Source organism: Ixodes scapularis, unplaced genomic scaffold (genome assembly GCF_016920785.2).
Source record: "Ixodes scapularis isolate PalLabHiFi unplaced genomic scaffold, ASM1692078v2 ptg001953l_1___fragment_1__unscaffolded, whole genome shotgun sequence".
Taxonomy (NCBI): Eukaryota; Metazoa; Arthropoda; class Arachnida; order Ixodida; family Ixodidae; genus Ixodes; species Ixodes scapularis.
In genome coordinates, this window is record NW_024610218.1 from 322,874 (window position 1) to 339,832 (window position 16,959).

General features: G+C 45.6%; 1 pseudogene; it reads left to right on the forward strand.

The window, feature by feature from the left end:
- The first annotated feature begins 1,021 nt into the window (after positions 1–1,021).
- The window catches only part of LOC115313878, a 124,154-nt pseudogene continuing 108,216 nt past the window's right edge, over positions 1,022–16,959 (forward strand).

Consider the following 16,959-nt stretch of genomic DNA (forward strand, 5'->3'; position numbering starts at 1 on the left):
CGTGCCCCCCCACGAGGTCACGTGACCCCGGTGGGGGGCTCGCGCGGTGCATTATGGGACATTTCCCATGATGCACCGCGCGGTTACGCCGACGCCGACGCCGCTCGAGCCGGAAACGGGCCCCTAAGAGCTGCGCTCTAAAATAAGGGTCCAAGCACTATGAGCAAGAGGGGATTGTTCCTGCTTTTCCTCCATGGAACTGCTAGCGGTATACTAGCTTTAGGTCTACCCACTAGTCATTCCAACCAGGGCTCTGTGTTCTGACGTCCCCAAACTCTCTCGTGTCCTCCTCTCCCTCAATGTTTTGGTGCATACTCAAGTGCTCTGCATCATGGAGATATCTTTTTTTCTTTTTTGGAAGGGGCGGGGTGGAGTTGTGTTTCTTTTTCAGGCTAACTTTTTCTTAATAAAATATCAACTTACTCCAGCTTTTTTTAGGAAGAAATTACTTGTTTTTGGTGACATAACAAATATTAGGTCAACAAAAAAGATCTGGGTTACATTTTGCCCGTGAAATAGGTATCTCCTTGCAAACTCCCCCTTCTCCCCCTCCCCACCCCACCTCACCAAGCCTGACCTATAAATTCGCCCCCCGCAGGGGGCACCTGTGAAAACAGGTGTTTGGTGAGTGGCTTCATCACGGACCCCGAGCCATGCGGGTTCGCCCGCCCACGTCTGACTGTACGTGGCTTTCCCGTGTCCGAGGAAAAGGGCATCCTGGTGGTTGAGTCGAGCCCGGGGTAGGTTTGGACCCTTCGGGGCCCCCCGGTTGAGGAAATACACCACTTCGGCCCCCGCTTCCCGCAGACGGATGTCCTGGCTTGGCCCGACCAGGATGATTCAGTCAGTCGCCATATCTTCTACTATCCCCTCTTATCTTTCTCTTTTCTCTACTCTTCTTTCATTTCTATTCACCCAAGGGCTAACCTTGGGTGGCGACGGATTCCTTGTCTGGACCCACACTAGGTTATAGTGTCTTGGCAGCACTGATAGCGTAATGTCTGTAAGCGGATAAGTCGAGATGTCGAAACCGTCAACGCCGCTGATGCCCCCATTGCCGTCAACGCTGCTGTCGCCACTGAAGCCCCTGACACCTCAGGCGACGCATGGCTCGGATGGAAAAATTGGAAACATGAGTTCGCCTTGTTTTCCACCGCTACGCAATTGAGCAAGCAGCCGGAGAAAGTGCAGGCAGCAACCTTACTAATAACAATCGGAGAAGAAGCCAGAAAGGCGTATGACACCTTTAAGTTCACTACAGATGAAAAAAGAAAGAGTGTAGAAGTACTGATTCAAAAGTTCGAAGAATACTACAAGCACGCTACAAAGCTGACTTTCCAGGAATTCAGATTCGGGTCAAGATGCCAAAAAGAGGGTGAACCTTTCAACGAATGGTTAACAGAGCTAAGGATTCTAGCAAAGAATTGCGAATTTGGAGAGCTAGAAGATCGGATGCTACGCAGCCGTATCATCTTAGGAGTTCGAGACAAGAGCCTGCAGCGGAAATTACTTGTTGAAAACCCAACCTACGAAAAGACCGTTGAGCTGTGTGGCCTTCACGAACAAGGGCAGGAAAAGTTCCGGGAGCGCACTGGAACAGCGCAAGGCGCACCTGAGACAACTATTAAAGCTGTTGCTGCGAAAAAGAGTCTCTGCTCTAAATGCGGCTATTTTGCTCACCGCGGCGAAACCTGCCCAGCAAAAGGAAAAACGTGCAAGAAATGTGGAAGGGTTAATCACTTTGCTCAAGTGTGCAAGACGCCTGTGCTTCAACAAAGCGCGAAGAAACCGAAGAAAGAACTACGCGCTCTGCACACCGAAAGTGACGATGAATTCTTCCTCGAAGCATTAACGGTAAACTGGGTCGCGACCGACAACTGGAGCGCGTCAGTTCACATTGAGGGCAAACCAATGGCGTGCAAGCTAGATACGGGCGCCAACTGCTGCGTCATATCAATGCAAGACGTCGTAAAGCTTTCAGATAAGCCTGGGCAAGAGTGTCAAGTCGCGCTAACTGCGTTTTCCGGAAACAAGACGACTGCTCACGAGAAAGTAAAATTGCTTCTTTCCGCAAATGGCAGAGCGCACGAAGAACTCTTCTGTGTCGTAGAACAACATGTGCCGATCACCTTGAGCGGATCCGTTGCCGAGCGCCTGAGACTTCTATACCGGGTGCAGAAGGTTCATCTAGAGAACTTGTACCAAGCCGCACAACCTTTCGCAGAAGTTTTCAAAGGCCTTGGGCAATTGAAAGATGTCGAGTATCAAATGAAGCTGAAACCTGGAATTGTTGGAGTCGTCGTGCCGGCCAGGAGAGTTCCAGTTGCCCTTCAAGACAAGGTCAAGGCGGAACTTCAGCGCATGGAAGAGCAAGGCGTCATAACCAAGGTAACAGAGCCTACTGCATGGTCTAGCCACATGGTCACCGTCCTTAAAAATGACAAAATGCGTATTTGTTTGGACCCTACTGCACTCAACAAAACACTTTTGCGTGAAAAATACCCAATGCCAATCCTAGAGGACGTCGCGCCACTACTGTCTGGAGCGAAATTCTTTTTGACCCTAGATACGGCGTCAGGATTTTAGCAAATCAAACTTGCAGAGTCGAGTTCCGAACTTTGCACGATGAGCACACCGTACGGGTGATATCGCTTCCTCCGGATGCCGTTTGGGATCGCATCCGCGCCAGAAATTTTTCAAGCAGCAATGCACCGCCTACTAGAAGGGCTACCCTGTGTCGCCGTGGTGATGGGCGATATTCTACTCTGGGGCAGAACAAAAGAAGAGCACGACCATCACTTGACACTGCTGCTCTCGCGCTGCCGAGATTACAATCTGCGACTGAATCTCAAGAAATGTACTTTTTTGCAGACAGAAGTCCGCTACCTAAGTCGCATCCTGACCACGCAAGGCCTGCGCCTGGACCCGGACCGCGCTAATGACATCCTGGCGATGCCGCCACCCTCAAACAGTTAGGAGTTGCAAGTTTTTCTTGGCACAATGAACTTTGTGCAGCGTTTTGTACGTCGCATGTCCGACGTGACTGCGCCGCTGAGAGCTCTACTGTGCAAGGATGTTGCCTGGGTGTGGACCGAACAGCAGCAAAACAGTTTTGACGCGCTAAGACGAGCTTTGATCGAAGCAGCGGTTCTGTCATACTTTGATCCAAAAACAACAGTCTCCTCGGAGGCGTGGGTTCGAATCCCACCGCTGCCATCATGTCAGCGGGCCACCAGTCGGGTGATGAATAATGTTTATTGTTCCAAAGTGCGCCTTTATCAAGGCGAGGAACGGTGTGACGTAGGGCGTCCTACGGTACATGATTGGATGAGCTCTTTCACTAGCATGACACAGCTTGTGCCCTGCTACAATGTCGTCAGCAAAACCTTTATTGCTACGGCGCATTACCTATCCCCATGCTGGGCTCCATGGTGGGTGGCGCGCTACAGACGCCGAACGCCTCCCAATTTCTTATGGGTTAAAAACTAAACCAAAAACCTGATCGAGCCCTGAAAAGGGTCCGGATTGAAGTACACGTTATAAAAGCATTTGCACCCGCGGTGAAGTTTCCTCGATTTCTTGTCATGCATTCTGAAATGGAAAAAAACTTTATCCAAGCTATCCCCTTTCCTGGTTTCGAAGACTCTTGAATATTTGATCGGAAAGAATTTTAAAGCAAAAAAAAATGCTATCTGGAGATCTCCTCGTTGAAGTTGTAACCTCTCAACAAAGCTCAGACATGCTGGCACTCAACGTGGTGCCTGACTACAGGGTTACTCTATCACCCCCCGCACTTTGAACACTATTAAAGGCGTAATATCAGAAGATGAGCTTCTAGAATCTCCCGAAGATAAAATTGTCGACAGCCTTCGTGACCAAGGAGTCTTAGCTGCAAAGCGAATTTCTTCTCGTCGGTACGGTCAAGAGATTGAGACAAAGGATGTCATCCTGAATTTTGAGCTGACAGCACTCCAAGAATCAGTCAAAGCGAGGTATCTAAACTGTAGAGTACGGCCGTATGTGCCAAACCTTCAGCGTTGTTTTTACGGCCAGAGGTATGGCCATAACGCCCAGACCTGCCGTGGAAAGACAACATGTGCCAAGTGTGGCAAAAATGATCACCCTGCAGAGAATTGCTCGAATCCACCTTCCTGCATCAACTGCAATGAACCTCACCCTGCTTATTCCCGATCTTTCAAAAAATGGAAAGAAGAAAAAGAAATTATAACACTCAAAGTGAAAGAGAACATTTCGTTCCCCGAAGCCAGGAACCGATTCTCCTTCCTGCAGAAGGGGCCTTACTTTTTGGTGGCACGTGCAGGGGTGTGCCATGAAAGTCTTCGGTAGGAACCCAGGTCGGTCCTAATAACCTGGGTATTCGACCACCTCCCCTTGCCTCAAAAAGATTCGCTCCACGACTACGTTTGTCGTTGGAACCAAATACACCACAGGGGCCTCCAGACGGTGCAGAGGCGAGGGTTGCCTCTGTGCTGATGGAGAGGAGACAAGAGGAGAGGCAGCAACAGCTGCCTCAGGGAGAAGGCATTGGTGGCTCCTCCATTTCGAAGGATGGGCAATCGAACGATGTGCCTGCCTTGGTTACTCGGACCCCTCCCAGGAAGGAGGAGGGTGTGTTTCGTTTTAAGGATTTAGAAGAGGCCTCGACATCTAAGGAGGTGCCCGTACCAGCTGCTCCCTCAGCAGTTCAACCTGAGAAGCGGATAGAACTTAGGTGAACCTCCTTCCCCTCCTTCGGTCCCGCCTGATGACGCCAGACTTAAAAACTCATCACTGAAATAGCTCAATCCGCGAGTAACGCCACCCAAAAAGCCCCAGGGCACCTAGGAAAGGTTTCCTTTTTTATTTTGTTGTTACCTTAAGCTATTTTTAACATGAGCACGTATAGTTTTATACAGAGCTGTAGAAGTCTTCCGCAAAATATTGATAACATTCATTTCTTTCCGAATGAGCTACAGCCTATTGCTGTGTGCTTGCAGGAGACATATCTTAACAACACCCATACAAATGTTTTTAATCGTCACTGAGTTTTTAGAAAGGATCGGGATTCAGACCACTCTTCTGGTGGTGTTGCCATTGCTGTGCGGAGTGGCATGGCGTGTGTGGATGTTCCTCTGCGTACATCACTGGAAGCAGTTGCGGTACATGCTCTTGCCGATCGTCTTATTACGGTTGTGTCCTCGCATTTACCACCTCATCGTCAACTGCATCTTTATGAACTTCAATTATTAGTTCAGTAACTCCCAACGACTTTTTTTATTTGTGGTGATTTTAATGATCACAGTCCCATGTGAGGCCACAAGCGCCTTGACTCTCGTGGCGCTGTTGTAGAAAGGTTTCTACTGTGCTCGGACGTATATCTTTTAAATAAGAACCAACGTTTTATAGTTACACTCAGAATTGCTTCACATCCATCGACCTCTCCATTTCATCACCATCATTACTTCCCTGTTTTTCTTGGAAGGTTTTAAACAACCCTTTCGGGAGTGATCAGTTCCCGGTTGTATATGAAAGCGTCGTTCCTCTGCCGACTATTTATAACAAACCCCTAGGTGCCAACTCGAGAAAGCCGACTGGGCACTCTTTAAACTTGATGCAGTGCTTGACCCGTCAGTTTCAGCACATCTGTCACATGAAGAAGCGACAGTGTATGTTACGGAGCTAATCATAAGTGCCACCCAAGACGCTATTCCTCGCACCTCTGAGAATTTACCCAAGAGGTGTAGGCCTTGGTGGAATGAAGACTGTGCCACCATAAGGAAAAATCAGCATAGGGCATGGGATACCTTTCGGAGGTACCCTACTACTTCAAATAGGATAGCATTTAAAAGATTAAAAGCAAAGGCCCGATGGACTAGGCGACAAGCTAAGTGGAAGTCCTGGACCAAGTACATTTCCTCCCAAAATAGTTTTGTTTCGGAGAAGGAAGTTTGGGACAGGTATAAAAAAAATCAAAGGGGAATACCGTTGCTATGTTATTCCTCTATTTAGCTCCCCTATCAATTCGCTGAAAGATGTTGCTAATGTGCCTGGAGAGCACTTCGAGAATGTTTCCAGCTGCCGAAATTATCGGACGGAATTTAAGCGTTTTAAAGCAAGTGCTGATTGTCACCGTATACCCATGTCCGGTTGTAGCTAGCCATACATCACCCCTTTCACAATGCAAGAACTAGAGGTTGCTCTGGGCCCCAAGAAGAGGTCGGCTCGAGGCCCTGATGGAATCCACTATGAAATGCTCCGTCAGTTGTCTCGAGAATCACTGAGCTAGGGTTTTTCAAATACTTTTAGGAAGCAGCTTACTTTCCTCAAATCTAGAAACAGGCGCATGTAATTCCTTTGCTAAAAGCTGGGAAGGACCCTTCGGACCCACGTAGTTAACGTCCAATCGCGTTAACGAGTTGCCTTGGCAAAACCTTCGAACGCCTCATTAACAGGCGGTTAATATACATTTTTGAGCCTAACCACTTCTTCGCTAATAATCAATGTGGCTTTCGAGAAGGGCGGTCTACTTTGGACCACGTAGTCCGTCTGGAAACAACAATACGTGAAGCTTTTGTAAATAAGCAACATTGTGTCTCTGTTTTCTTCGACCTGGAGAAAGCATATGATACAACTTGGCGGTATGGTATCCTTCATGATTTGTATGGTTGTTGTGTCCGTGGTCGCATGTGGCGGTGTATAAGCAGTTTTCTCACAGGTCGCTCTTTTCAAGTTCAACTTGGCACCACACTATCCGACCAGTATGTCCAGGAAAATGGTGTTCCGCAAGGAGGTGTACTGAGCGTCTCCTTGTTTGCCGTAAAGATTAATTCGTTGTCAAAGGTAATTTCACCTTCCGTTTCATACTCCCTCTCCTTGGACGATATTCACATTTCGGTTTCTTCTTATAATTTGTCTAGCTGTGAGCGGCAACTGCAGTTTACCATCAACAAAATTAGTAAGTGGGCTGACGAAAATGGATTTAAGTTTTCACCCGAGAAGACTATCTGCGTGCCATTTTCTCTGCGTCGGGGGCTGTTTCTAGATCCAGAACTGACGTTAAACAGGGTTCCTATTAGTGTAAAAACAGAGCATAAATTTTTGGGCATAACGTTTCATAAAAAGTTACACTTCGTTTCCCACCTGAAGGGCCTGAAAAAGAAGTGCCTTAAATCAGCCAATATTCTTAAAGTCCTAGCGAACATGTCATGGGGATCCGACAGAAAAGGTCTGCTACGCCTATACAACTCCCCTATCCAGTCACGTCTGGACTATGGCGCTATAGTTTGCGACTCAGCGAGGCCTTCTGCACTGAAAATGTTGGATCCTGTCCATCATTTCGGTATAAGGCTCGCTACAGGTGCCTTCCGCACATCGCCCATTCCTAGCTTGTACGCTGAATCCAATCAGATGTCACTTAGGCACAGACGACGTTATCTTGCTGTGACTTATGCTTCCAGAACTCCTGTCCTCTCCAAATCACCCAACTTATGGTGCTTTGCAACATTCTCGGTTTGCTCGTCTTTTCGAACATAAGCCCAAGGTTGTACCGCCTTTAAGCCTTCGCCTTGAGGGCATTTGTACATCTCTTGACCTCACCCTTGACGAGACCGACCTTTTGCAGAAAGGTGAAAATAAAGCTCCGTGGAGTACGTTGCCCGTCTTTGTGATTGGTATTTTACTAGATTTAATAAACATAACGTCCCCCCAGTGGTAGTTCAGCAAGAATTCTTTGTGGTGCAGAAGTATGGTAACTACTCCCAATTTTATACCGATTGTGCCAAATCATTGCATTTTGTAGGATCAGCAGTTTACTCTGAAGAATTCAGAAAGTTCAGTGTCCCAAGGAATGTACAAGTCGCGATGCCTTTACAGTGCCACAGACACGGTATGCCGCCAACGGCGTACGACTCGGCGGATGGGCGGGATGGCGGATGGCTGCGACGGCTGCTATGCGGTCGCTGCCGGGACGCGCGCGCAGTCGCGGAGGCGCAACGTGAAAGCGCGTGATCTGTACCGAGGCTTCCCAAAATTCCCTGCCGTCGTGGCGCTGTACGTTTTGCAAAGGGTCTATTGTGGGAATCACCATTTCACACTCACAAAGAAAAGGTTAGAAGTTTGGTGAAAATTATCCAGGACAAATTGAATTAAGTAAAACTAGTTTGCACAGCCATTTGGCACAGCTGGGGTCAGGTGGGACAAAGCAAACTTGGGATTCCCACCCACGTGGCGCCGGCCCGAAGCTTCGCCCCTGTCTCCCAGTGGGTTCGATGTTGGGGTAACGCTGGCAAGGTTTGACCAGAGGCAAATTGACGACTCTCTCTGGTAGGGGGAGGAAGGAGAGGGGAATGGTGGGGAGTGATGTTTGTAGCTCTTGGACCGATGCGGAATTTACAAAAAGGGAGGCGGAAAAGAAAAATGGCTTAGAGGAGCTGAGGGGAGGAATCACAGTTTTCATTATTTTTGGTTTCCAGGCTAGGTGGCACATGCTACCTCCCGGTTATAAGAAGTACAGCCATTAGCATCCATCCATTCACCCAACCAAGACAAACAGTGCTAGCACCTCACCCATTCAGTGACTAAAATAATTTTCAAATTTTATTGGCGAAAATTAAGGTACTCTTGGTGGCTCGCAAGACATCGGCTGCAGACAAACCCATGTTCAGCTCTTTCGCGATTTAAACTTGCTGTTGTAAGCTGCGTGGCACGGCCTCAGGCTTCAAACTTTGCAGCTTGATACCTGGCGTGTGGCCTGAATTCAAATCTGCAGACTTTGGATCAGTTTTGTGGAACTCGTGGCTATAACCCTGTGCCTACGTTTCTGAAATCCAGCATTGACAACGTTTCAGCTAAATACTCAGAATCGGTACTCTACCACACTTAGCATTCCCTTATTCTTCTCCTTTTGACCAAATATATATGTGGCAGGCATTGCTCTCACATCAGCCACCATTGTGATGGCCATACCGCTGATCGTGCAACCTCCTGCAATATTCGTTCCGCACCACCAAATTCATCGTTCTCGGCAAATACGAGCGTGGAGTGACCATCGGCGTGGTGCGGTGACGTCACGGGTTTTGTTCACTGCAAAATTAAGCTATCCATCGGCGAGCGCTCAACCTTGTCCCGAATGTAGTGCTAGTTGTCCGAACCAGATACCAAAGTTTTAGAACGAACCATTACCTAAATGAAAGTTGTAAGCTATTTAACATTTTCAACTAAAAGGTGGTGGCCGACGAAGCCTTTGAATCAGACTTGTGCCTATCTTAAATACTCTAATCAAGATACAGTATCTTAAATACTTTTTTGTGTATCTTGGTATCTTGCAAAATACCTTTATTGAGGGTATTTATTACTATATTTTAATTACAATTCCAAGTATCTTGTACTTATTATCTTTAATACATTTTTGACATTCTGACATTTTTCGAGTGTTTCGGTATGAAGTGGGGTGGGCGTGGCACGAGCAAACGTGAACATTCTTTCGAGCAACCGAATCCTGTTGCTAGGTCCGACTAGCTACGATGACTTTAAGTGAGCTCGTGAAAATATTGCTTTTCTGCCGACTGTGACTCATATTTCAGCCCAAAGTTGGTACAATGAAGGTTCTCCCCTCGCCTTCCCACAGGCGCCTTTTGTTTGTATAAAGTGTCCTCCCCAAAAATCCTCAAACCGAAGGTGTGGCTTTACGGAAGTAAAGATGCCACCCGGAGGCGCAAGCAGACTGGGAGACGACCTACGAAAACAATGCAGACTTAAGTGTCAAGAAATAACAAATAGAAGAAAATGAGAAGTGGGCACAGATAAAAAAGGGGACATTTTCGTTTTGCTTTTTGTATACACTCCGTGCGACGCGACTGGCGCGCCGCCGCGCGGCCGTTACCGAAGGTAGGCAGTGAGAACCCCGGAGAAAAAGAAACCGAAACCACGCCGCGTACGTTGGTACGCATTGAAGTAGGAGCGGTGCGGTTGCGCTTGGTTCAGAGCATGTGCTGCGTAATTAAGTGCTTCAATAGTTATGCGTCGTATCTCGTGGGGACAAATTTTCACAGTTTTTCGTCTCACCGATGTTTTGTGGGAGAGCGACAACAATGGACCCGTGCCGTACGACGCGAGAAATTTGGTCTCCCGATCATGTCTGCCATTTTGTCGGCACGGCTGACATATTCTACACTTCCGCTCTGCGCTCTGCGTCATACCAGTAATGCCTACATGTGTTAGCGCCGATGGGACGAACTGAAATCCATCCCACACTCGTGGGTATGCAGTGCCAATCTCGTTGAAGGAATGCCCTCCAAAGAAGTTTTGTCCCCATCGTACGTCTCGATGATATTTCCGGACAAGTATGGCACGCAATCTGTACTTCATGAAGAAGGATTCGAACGGTAAAAAAAAAGTGACATATATGAATGTAAAGAAAACAAAAATGAAACTCGGAATCACTGGAGAATCGACGTTTGAGTATGGAAGTTTATGTGGGGTGCTTTCTTTCTTGATCAGCCTCCTTATGGATGTGGAAACGCTGACACCCCGAGTTCTGTAGACAATATTTTTTTTCTCGGCTTTAGAGCCACCTATCGCAAAGCGGTTCGAACTGGAAGTACTGTCCATTGGTTCCCTCCTGCCTGTAAAATGTGCTCCTCCCACAATGAGTGGTATTCTCTTGACAGCCCTTTCATGGTCAAAACCGGTTCTCACTGAGTTACGCCGCCCAAACCAAATTTCCACCTGGTTTCTCTATGCCACCTCTTTTTGGTATAATAAATGCTTTGTCATGTTACTGACGAGTCCAAGCACCTGTGTGCCAAATCTGCTCTTTGCACAGCCCGCTATAACAGGACATTTTAGTTCCAATTTTCTTTATTCATTAGAAACATAACTTTCACTTCTGCTGTCTTAATGAAACTTGGCACACTTCCTGCACAAACCTAATGAATATCTCACTCGCCTCCAAATATCATCGTTCCAGCAGTCCTACATTTGCAGCGACGAGTGATATAAATTTCCCACTCAGAGCAATTATGGTGGCGGCAGTCTTGCTTTTCGGAAAATCGCTCCAACTCCGTTTTCGGCAGCAACTAGAAAAATTACCCCTAATAACGACTCAAACTCAATATATAAGAAGTGGAGAACAGCAAAGTTCCCTTCTGCCTTAGCACTCATGCAACGTAACCCTCAACGTATCGGCTCAAAAAGCAAAAGTTTCATCCGTGCGCGCTTCCGCCGCCACAGCTTGGCATGCGAAAAGTCGCCGCAGGCAGCTGAACGCGCCTCACTGTCGAACGCCAGCTCCTCCGCTACCGGCGCTGCGCGCGTTTTTCAAAGCGCTCCCTATAGTTGCCGCACGGAGCGTATATTTGACCCCACTAAAGCAAAACGTCGAGGCCTTCATTTATTTTGTTTGTCAGTTTGGCACTTATTTCTGTCGTGAACACTGTCTGCAAGGGAACCTGGATGAGCGGAGAACAGTACAGGAAACGAACTGCAAGCTGGACGACCTCTCAAAATCCTAACATAGCACCCCCCCAACGCTGAGTGTCTTTCTGAACGCAACCTACTTAAAGAAGGTGCGACCACTGACGTGGCTATTACGTGGGTTCTCTTTGTTATCCAATCACTCATATCTAAAGTCCCAAAATCGTTTATAGTGAACTGTCTGTACAGGGAATATGAATTGTAGTAAAACGATGCGTCTAAGGTGCACCGCAAGATGTGATACTTAGCGATGTAACTATTGGCGAAGCGCTCTAACCCGTTTGTCACACCCCCCCCCCCCCCCTTTCCCACCTCGGTGTTTACCCAACGCAAGGCCTATACTCATGCGTGTCATCTTTTTTTTAGGGGAGCGCGGGGCAGAGTGTGATGAAAAAAATACCAAAAATTAGTGAAGTGATGTTAAGTGAAGTGACGCCGGATCTCGCCCGAAAGCAGTCGTCAGAGGATGCGAGCTTGACCCACTTGGGCGTTTTGTGCTGAGCTGGGCAGGGTGCATGCTACATTGTTCGTGTGGGCCGGAGTGGTAACAAAGGATCCCCTCCTCCCCCTCACTGGAGAACACGAACTCCAGCCGAACGCTGACGCCGCGTTCGGTTAAGTCAGCCGAGCTCTCGGCCATTGTATTTGTTTTCTCCATCCATCTAGTTCTGAAGTTAGCAACTTGGGGCGCCACGGCCTGACCTCCTCCCCAACAACTAAAGCGACCGCTTTCTTGATGTCCCAGAAATGTTTTGTAACATCTATCAGTGATATTGCCACGTGCGTTGCCCAGCGCGGCCGAATGGTTTCCGCGCTTGGCTCTTGCGCGGAGGCTCCGGGTTCAATACCAGAAAGCGGACTTCTCTTTTATTTATTCCTTCAACTCGACATTCTGGTAAGTTCGAGAATTTCGTCGTCTGATTAAGTTACGAATGTTCTACGCGCCGAACTTTGTACGCCAAATGTTCCAGAAACCCACGCGGGAACAAAAGGTGCTCCGAGTGGCAGTCCGGAGTCAGTCTCGCCCCAGCAGTCGATCCTGCTGTTTCGCCGACATCGACGCCTGCGACGCTAGCCTTTCTCTCTTTTGTTTTTGGCACAAGTTCGCCCCATCAAACATTTAGTTTCTTCAGTCATTCGCCGCCTCATCATTTATCATTCGTGACCATATTTTGCTCTTTATAGTCGGACTGCATAAAATAGCCCTGCGATGCTTTTTTTTTGTTTTGTGTTGTTGCGTTCTAATAAACCATTCTGGAAACCCAGATTTGCGTAGGTGCATAATTGTCGTTGTGAATGTCTTTAAAACAAATTAAGCAACGCGGAAGTATCGTCAAAAGTAGCTGAAATACATTTCTAAGTATTTGTACTTTACTCACGATACTTTACAGTGAAAGTAACTTGAGTAGTATTTTAAATACTTTATGACGCAGGTATATAGTAACTTAACTTAAATACTTTTATAGAGTATTTTGTCCAACACTGCTTTGAGTACATGGATCTGAATGGGCGCCAGGAACTGAAAAAGGGTCCCATTTTCCCATATATATCAGAAAATCACTTGTAACGGTTTACTAGGGTAACAGCAAGCTCTGACACTTTGGCATCTGGTTCGAACTGCTAGTTCTACTTTGGCAGAGATTGAGTGCTCAGCAATGCATCATTTATTTCTACGATGAAAAAGAAGAGATTGAATTCCTCCGGGGGACACGCTGTACGTTAATACGTTTACTAGCAGCAATCATCAGGTTTTGTGTGGTTTGCATTTTGGGTTCATAAATGTTGAACACTCGTGAATGAAGCTTCGATCATATGTTTGATATTTACGAATGCACTGTAACACCTTCCGTTTTGCTCGCATGAGAGCTTATGCAGTGATGCAGATGCGGCGTCCATTGCAAACTATATATGATTGCTCATGGTGTTAAGGGAAAATGCCAGTAAAAGAAAAAAAACTTTTGTAAAAACAAGCAAACAAAATATTTGGTTTATGGCGTTTAAGAGGACACCGACAGTTTACTTATGCTTGCCAAGATTTCTATATATACCCGACATATGAGAGCCCAACTATCCAGAACGCAATTTGCGGCTGGAAATTCAGTTTTCTTCTTCCCGAAATCCGCTGATCGAGTACTAACCGGTTTCAGTCGCGCTTACTCTCTTCTCCGTGGTCATTTGCTGTTTTGTTTGGTTCAGACAACCACCAAATATAATCAAAGTCGTGGGTCATCGAAGGCACACGGTCAATATTAAAAATAGGAACGAAATATGATACTCATTTTTGTGCCTTCTACAAAGCTGCAAATGCTTTGATTCAATAAAAGAAGTTGCACGGCCACGTGACTTCCGCCAACTGTCACCTTCTCTAAGTTACTCTTTCATCCTAGTCCAGTTTCGGTTTCGGTTTCGAGGATTTGCGTTTTTTTTTTCGATAATATTAAAAATACATGGTGACACTGTAGCAAAATATTGATTGGGTAGCCTTCCGAGACCATAATCAATCGCCTGGCAAAAAAATTGAAAAAAAAGAACTTCGGGGGGGGGGGGGGGGGGGGTTCTTTAATTATTTTTCAACCTTTATATTTTATTATAAAAATATTAATGACTGGCTATAGTTTGAAAAATTAGAGAAATGCGCATTTCGAAGAAACTGGCAACCCAAAACTGTATAAATTTGAGCCATTTTTGTGTGCACAGTTCTTACATGGTTGTCGTTGCGACCACATTCTACTAGCTCCACCATAGTCTTCTGTTGCTTCAATTTGCCACAAAAAATTGTTAACAGAAATTATTTTTTCCTCTGGAAAAGTTTCGTTACGCTTCTATGGTAACATTCAAACACATTTCTTTTCTTTACGTCATTTTCGGGCATCTTAACGAACAATAAGAATTTTCATTTTAAAAATGTCCTACAATATCAAAATTGGCACACATATGCTTTAGAAAGAATGAATTGCAATAATGTCGGTTTGATTAGAACTTATATTTTTACATTTATAAAAACATCAAGAAACGTTTTTTAGCCCTTTGAAAATTACGATGCGCCTAGCACACAGTGTTTGTGTTATTCATTACACTCAGTGCTTTAAAAGGAGCAAATTGGGTTATTTTATTAGGCTCTTTTGAATATGTTGCCATGTCCCGCATCTGCGCAAGGCCACGTTTTTTTGTTTTTTTTATCTGCATGTTCACAGCATTCAAAACAAGGAACAAGATATATCGAAACTAACACAAGATTTACATAAACGAGATAAAGCATTATAAGCAGTGGAAGTTTTATTCAGTTATATAAGATAACAATAACAAAATTGTTTTCTCTGGTGTATGTCCCACATTTAGCAACACTCAACTTTTTGTCGAAAGAGGAATATGGCGGTTTTCCTGAATAGGTAGATCCGAGGGTCCTGCGGTTCAATGAATATAAAAAACAAATTTAGCATTGGTATAGGCACACATAATGGGTTCAACCATTAAAGTTGTCTCCGAAAGTGTATCATGCAAGTCCTAACTCCTTTAACTGTTAATATTTTTATCGTACTAGCAATGCTAAAATGAACAGGTTGTTTTGAGTTACCTTCAAACTATAAGTCGGGTTGCACAGGCTATTGCTAAGCACACAGGCATTTAATTTCCTCATACGTTCGTCGTTGTTGTCTTGAAATGGCAAAATTCTTGGTGTCTCTTGTGTAATATTCTCAGTGTTGGGAAGTACTACTTCAAGCAGGTTTAGGAAACTTGTACTTCCCTTGAAGTACATACGCTTAGTATAGCTTCATAAAGTTCGTATTATTGTCACGAAGGAATAAAGATTCAGCAATCAAACCTGAGTAGGAGTTGAGTCATACTCCACATGTTCGCCACCAAAAGTTACCCACCTTTTCCAGCGATGGACCACATGTCGGATGCCATTGTTATAGAACTCGTCGTCTTCAGTGTTCAGGAATCGCTCCACTTCAGCAATCCCTTGGTCGCCGTCCTTGAAATGCTTTCCTCTTATTTGGCCACACTAGAAGTGTGTGTGCCATTTAACCAAAAGTCTCGTAAACCGGGACGTTGTCCCCGATCAACGCTTCCAGATTTGAATGAACATCCTTGGCATTGCTCCCCTTTAAATGAAAAAAAAAAACAGATCACTGCATGTGCTTGGACCGACGGGATGTACCATTTTTGTTTCGTCTCCCTGGTGGCGCCCCGAGCTGCTACACCATAAAGCCCCTTAATAAAAGTGTTTTTTACAAGTACCGCCAACAATTGTTGTGGAAGCGCGCGAGAAACGTGCCATGAGCGGGTGCTCCGCCGCCATTTCCAAGGCCCGCTCATTTCAGTGCTGCGCCGCCTTTTGCTTCCAAGGGCCGCTCGAGACATGGGCCTCGTGCACTCGCGCACTTGACGCTACTTGCAAGACAAGCGCAAACGCATCGAGCGGCTTTACTACAGCATGCGATGTTTCTGCTGCGCAGAAACTCGAGGGACGCGCGCTCATCTTGACGCCTGTTTTGTTCTGTTTCCTTTAATTTCGTGTGCCGATAATACGAACTTTATGAACGCCCCTTGTATATACTTGAACTTTACTTGTATTTGTTTTCCGGTACTTTTCGACGAAAATACAATTCCCGACTTCAGAAGAGCATTCCCCAAATTTGGTTTTGTTAAATTTGTATCACGCAACGATGCAGCCTCTTGCCTGAAGTGTGACTTAGGGTTCCAGGTGTGTCTACTCGGAATCATTCATCGTTTTATATTTAAAAAAATTATAGTCTCATAAGCTTGCTTATTAGATTGACTGAGTGTTATAACCAGTACTCTGAGAAACTGGATAATTTTAGCTCGTGCTACAGGGCATTTGGTATTTATATTGAAGGCGTGTCCGGCAAGTGAATAACGATTGTGGTTCACTTCAAGATTCATTTGGGAGAGCACAGACATTGTTGAGTCTGTTCTTGTGCCACTGCTTCGTATATTATTGCTTTTGAGTGCCTCTCAAACTTGTGTTTATATTACTGAAACTTCTCGTCATTGAACACAAGACCTTGAAATTGTACTTTGTTGTAATTAGGCTCAGTGTGTGTCGTGTATGATTGTATGAAGTTACTGTACAGTGCACTGCTTTTCTTCATTTGTGTTTTATGTATTCATTTCCATCCAGTGTGCCGGTATCAAGACCGGAAGCTTGTTCCTGGGCACTATAATAAGCATAGATTTGTTGATTAATATCATTAATAATATTACTCTCATTATATTATGATCTTGAATATGATTACTATTATTATTTAAATTTGTTTTTTTACGAGGACTTGATAATGAACTCTCTAAATTCTAACAATGCTCTGCTTTTAAATAAGGTTTTGGTTTATCGTCGTCGACTTTTTACAAAAATAGCGCCGACGCCTTGACAGGTTCGATTTCCGAATAGAAGACTTGGTTTCCAAATAAAGAAAAAGTCAGTAAATTGCCTTCGTTTCTGTTGCTTCTAAAGAGAGGGCACCA